General features: G+C 37.2%; 1 long non-coding RNA gene across 5 annotated transcripts in view; it reads right to left on the reverse strand.

Annotated features, from left to right (window-relative positions):
- The window catches only part of LOC117937801, a 30,643-nt gene extending 28,253 nt beyond the window's left edge, over positions 1-2,390 (reverse strand). For 3 of the 5 annotated variants that reach the window (XR_004655249.1, XR_004655248.1, XR_004655250.1), the window contains exons 1-2: positions 2,093-2,388; positions 1,421-1,492 (exon numbers count right to left, since the gene is read on the reverse strand). This is a non-coding gene — a long non-coding RNA (uncharacterized LOC117937801). Of the gene's footprint in view, positions 1-1,420; positions 1,493-2,092 lie in introns of all 5 variants that reach the window. The other 2 variants (XR_004655247.1, XR_004655251.1) reach the window with 2 other exon arrangements.
- Positions 2,391-5,257: the final 2,867 nt, after the last annotated feature.

A 5,257-nucleotide genomic window follows, 5' to 3' on the forward strand; every position in this document is an offset into this window, starting at 1 on the left:
GCTTGGACTTTTGAAAAACACATCTCAATGCTCAACGCTAAACGCTCAATGCTACAGCTAAACGCTGTAAAAGAATTCATACAAAATATGATCTTTTTTACAGTTTGCAAATTTCATTACCAACAACATTCATACACAAGTTCACATTGCCTTCCCATGTGCTTTGCTACATGTTAAAAAAAATGCTGTAATTACGGGTAATAGATTTTATTTCTTTCAAACTGCATGTGAGATACTGTAATTATCTTAGAAATACCAAGTTGTGTTCACAAGTATGTGTAGTTGTAAAATACTGTATTAAAGAGATAACAAATATTTAAAAATCGTAAAGCCCTGGAAGCCTTTGGCACAAATTGTCAGTGATCTGACAAAATGGCCACCAAAGGTCCCAAATCAGAATCAAATAAGGAATAAACTTCCATTGAGTCAACAATTACATAGCAGCATTAAAACTGTCCAGTCATTGGGTTGCGTTAAGGATGAAAACTATTATTATTATTATTATTTTAAATAATAATCCAAGCGACTAAACGCAAGAAATGTTTGTTAGAAAAAACCTTTCAAAGAGTTAACATTCACTATACCTACTGTCTGCGCAATACTTGAGTACCTGTGGTTGGTTTCATTAAAGTATAATGTATCACCATGTTTCCCCATGTTTTATTTGCTCAAATCAATTCATATACTGCACGTCATGGATAACAACAATGCTATAGCAGCCATCTTGCCCCAAAAGAGCAGACACTGGGAGGAGGGAGGAAGGCTCCCCAAATCATATGACTGCACTGCCTGCCGACAACTGCATTAACAGAGCAAAAGTGTCTAGACGAGTCAGAGGCTGCAGCAGATCATGTACACATGCACTGTTGCACAAAGGGTGACCAGATGAGAATGCTTTTAAACCAATGTGTAAGTAAGCCGTGTGACTCGCGCATGGCTTAGTTACACATAGGTTTAAATCAAATGCATATTTATCCACTTTTCCAAGCACCAAGCATTGTTCAAGCTGAACTACAGAACAATTAGTGAATATATTGAATATGCCAGGCTGAATCACAGAAAATGTATCAAAACAATGCACACAATATGTGGAATTTCCAATTTAAAGTGACAATTTAGCCTGATTTAAAATTAAATTGACATGGTTGTGTCATAGCACATCTACTGTAAATGATATTCTCAGACAGGGTGGAAAAATGATTTACTTTGAAACAACTTGTGGGTAAATACAGAAAATATTTTGTCACTCGGGCTTTAGTTTTTTGTATGTCATGTTCCAACATTGTTTTCAAAAAGGTTGTTGGGGGACATAATGATGAAAAATTAACACTTGCAATAATCTGATAAACCCTATTAAATACATGCAGTATCACTATACATAACCCTTTAAAGTGAACACACTACCCCTGTTTCAACCAACCTTTATGAGCTGAGGGAGACTGCCTTCTGGATGGTGCACTCCTCTTGAACTCTAGGGCTGTCGGATGATTCCCTGCAGAGCATAAATAAAAGGACAGGAAAAGAAACATTTCATACAGGATTCATATTACCTCACCTCAGGGTCACAATAGTTTAGATTGGTTATCTGCACGTGTGCCTAAAATAGGTATTGTTGTGTACTTTGAAATTAGAAATGAGGGTGGTGTGTCTGGGCTAAAAGTGTTAAAAAGAGAATTAACGAGTCCATAGAAGAGCTTGCTGAGTAACATGTATCTTAAAAGCGCGTGGGGTTAATCAACAGCCTCACGTCAGCAAAGGTGCGTCACCTGCGCATCCTCCTGAAGTAGTGTGAATGAGGACAAGGCTCCATAACAAAATAGCTAACGTTAACGTTACAGTCTGGAATTTATAAGAAATAAGAAAACCCACAGCATAAGCCTCTATTTAAGGGCAATAATGAATTAAGGCCACGCACGCAGTTTGTTATGGTGGAAGATTATTTAAATTGGAAGCTAGAAACACGCTTTTTAAACACAAACGTACAGCTAGCGTTCACAAATAAACATCTTTTTTTGACGAATGTGTATATTACTGCAGTATTAATTGTAGGTTAGCCAACTTGCACTCAGGCGCCTGCCTTAACGTTACCTACCTGTACATAAAGAGCTGTCTGCTGGTCGACTGCAGAAGAAAAAACTTTCACAGCGTTTATCAAAAAAATATTTTGGCTGAAGCGTGGTGACTCGTGGGCGAAAGGCGTTTGAGGAGGACAGCAAACATTCCTATTCCCAACAGGCGGCTTCCTTGTATATGTGCAAACAGATGTAAAACTCCATCTCCAATTTTATCAATTTCAGACAGACTCCAGACAGTCTCCAAGCGGGTACGTGCCTGGTTGTCTTGCGCGTGCACGCTGAATGGCGCGGGAAGCGGCGATAACAGTTCCCGAGTGACAGACCGAGGAGCCAATGGCGAGGCGTAGCTGAATCTATCATCCAATCACAGTGGCCGATAAGTATAAACCCCCGCCCCTCCTTCTACTCACCAGTCTGTTGACAGGGCACTGAATTAAACAACAGTCTGAGTTAAGCAGTTCATTGCACTGAGATGTAGGTCACTGACTGCAGCCTATTAACTCATTGAAGATGCATGGTATTAGTTATCACAAAGACACGATTACAACAGATATGGCCATCACATGGCCTAAATGCAATACATATTACCTCAAGGTATACAGTAACCACAGTGTGGGGTGCCTTTTGTTTTAAATCAGCAGAATCTCCAGTTACAGTTGGCAGTTATACATGCAGCAGCCATTGTTTCCATGCCTTGGCTACAGCCAACTGAAATTACTGCAAGGGTCCTCTTCATCAGGATATTTCCCACTGCCCAGGTCTCTATCTTTTTATAATGTATTTGTGAATAGTCGTACATGTATTTTATTTATTTGTTTTCTTGTTTGGGTTAATCCCTGACCAGTTTCTAGAGCCCGACTGATATGTTGGTGGGCCGATTTTAGGCATTTCCCAATCTATCGTCATTTATAATGCTCGATAAAAAAAAAGTATACATAAATATATATATATAATTTAGCATTTTATAATGACAAATAAATGATTCTGAAAAATGAATATTTAAAAAATAAAAACGGACTGTCAACCATGGTATGAGCATTTGTCCACCAGAGGGTGCTCTACAACGTCCCTGTTGGAAAGACAGAATTTTTTTTGCTTTGTTAATGTGTTTTTGTTCTAAGGACTTTAAGTTTCATATCGTATTTTTATACATTTTATTTATCACAACTTTAATATATTTTGATGTTCCTCTGTTTGGTTGTGACAAATTATGAACATATTATTTTAGTGAGAAATAATAAATAACTAAGAATAATTAATGTTTGGGAAATCTGTTTATGTTTTGTAACGCGTTTCTGGATTAAAAAATATATATATCAGCTGATATATCGGCACATTGGATTTTTAAATAACCAAATATTCTTATTGGTATTGGCCTTAAAAATCCTTTATTGGTCGGGCTGTACGAGTTTCCAGTGAAAAATATAGCTTTCAAACCCCAGACTCCAATGTGCCAGTGAAAAAGACATCTAAAAATCTGCCAAAAGGAAATATTTTTGTTGGAGAATATTGAGCTAATAGCTCTTGGGTATGGCCACATGGCTTTACATTCATTTCAGCTCCCCTCATTACAAACACTGCTCCAACTTGTATGATAGTCTGCATTAAAAACAATGTATAATGATTTAAAAAATTAACAGATTAAATCTTTCATTTGCAAAATAATCTATTGCAGACCTATACACTGTCACTTTCTCAAGACCGTTGCTAACCCTCATGAATTGACAGCAAAAAAGACATTATGTCACACAAAACAACTTCCAAGTTAGCATTCAAATTAAATTTAAAGCCGTACAGACAAGTTTGTTGTAAAGAACCTCTGACGTTTGGATGGAAAATATCAAGTATTGTCTCCTTCAGCTTTGCACCCTTTAATTTGTATTGTTATGGAAAACCACTGGATTTGGATTGGGCACAGAATCATTGAGGTCACCATAATAGAGTGTGACAGCTCCCCTTTTCACATCTATTTGGAAGTAAAATCAAAATTCCTGGGAAAGTGAATCCAGGGAGCATAACTATCTCATACAGCTTTGGAAACATCTGTTTGGATTGAATATTTAATAAGGTGTGGAATACATATTGATATGAATTGCACCTGCATTCAATTCAAGGAGAACACCTGGATACACAAGCGTGTGCATGCACATACAATATGAAAAATGGGAGTTTGAGAAAGTTTAGAATGCATGTAATAAAAGAGCAGTTGCAAATTGTTTGTACACTAAATATTGACATGATAGCTATAATGCAGCAGTAACTGCATGACATACAAGGAAGTGTCTTGGAGCTTATAATACTGTGGATAAATTGCACTTCATATTTCTTTTAAAGATAAAGGGAAAGCATTTGCCACCTCAACATCTTGTCTGCACAGTTCCCACAGTCCATTAAAATTCACACACTGTCTTTCACTAGAAAAAACTCTTTATGCTTTCTCAAATTAAAAATCCCATGGCTGATCCCCTCCATTGCTCTGGCTTTCAGATACTGACCTTGTGGTGATACAAAATAGCTTCTTCCTCACTGCGGGACGCCAAAATGAGCCAATGCAAGGAGGCTTCAGTTCACTGCTCACCTCTCTTTGGTGTCTTTTGGGGTCTTTGTTGACGTTTGTCAGCCCAGGAGGAATGTGGGGGTTAAAATTCTGCTGTAGTCAGCTGTAGACTCAGACAACAACTTTGACTTCCAGACTTAAGCACAAAAGAGAAATAAACTTCAGAGATAAAAAGGCTTTAACCTTAAGAAAAAAAATCAAAGGAGTGACTTGAATAAAGATTAAGCACCATTTTGAATTGCCAAATTGACCAAAATCTATAAAGGACAATAATTTAAACATAAGGAATATTTGCTGTAGCCCTAAAATTGGAAACCAATAATGGTCCTTTTTTTATATAATTTGACAAAATTGTGAGGGTCTGGCGCATGCAAAGATTTGTAGTAGACTAGAACCTACTAGAATTGCTAAACTTATACATAAGATGCTTCATCATCTATAGGTGTCCGTTTCTTAAGCCAATAATGAGGTACGTATTTATGGAAGCAACACTGTAAAATAAAAACCTATCCAATTGTACAACAAACAAGTGTTTTCCACAACCAACAGTTGCACACTAATACACTTTGTGCAGTTGTGGAGTGCAGACAGAAGTCAGACTTATAATGATCAGCCACTGTGTTTA

This window comes from Etheostoma cragini, chromosome 22, assembly GCF_013103735.1.
Source record: "Etheostoma cragini isolate CJK2018 chromosome 22, CSU_Ecrag_1.0, whole genome shotgun sequence".
NCBI lineage: Eukaryota > Metazoa > Chordata > Actinopteri > Perciformes > Percidae > Etheostoma > Etheostoma cragini.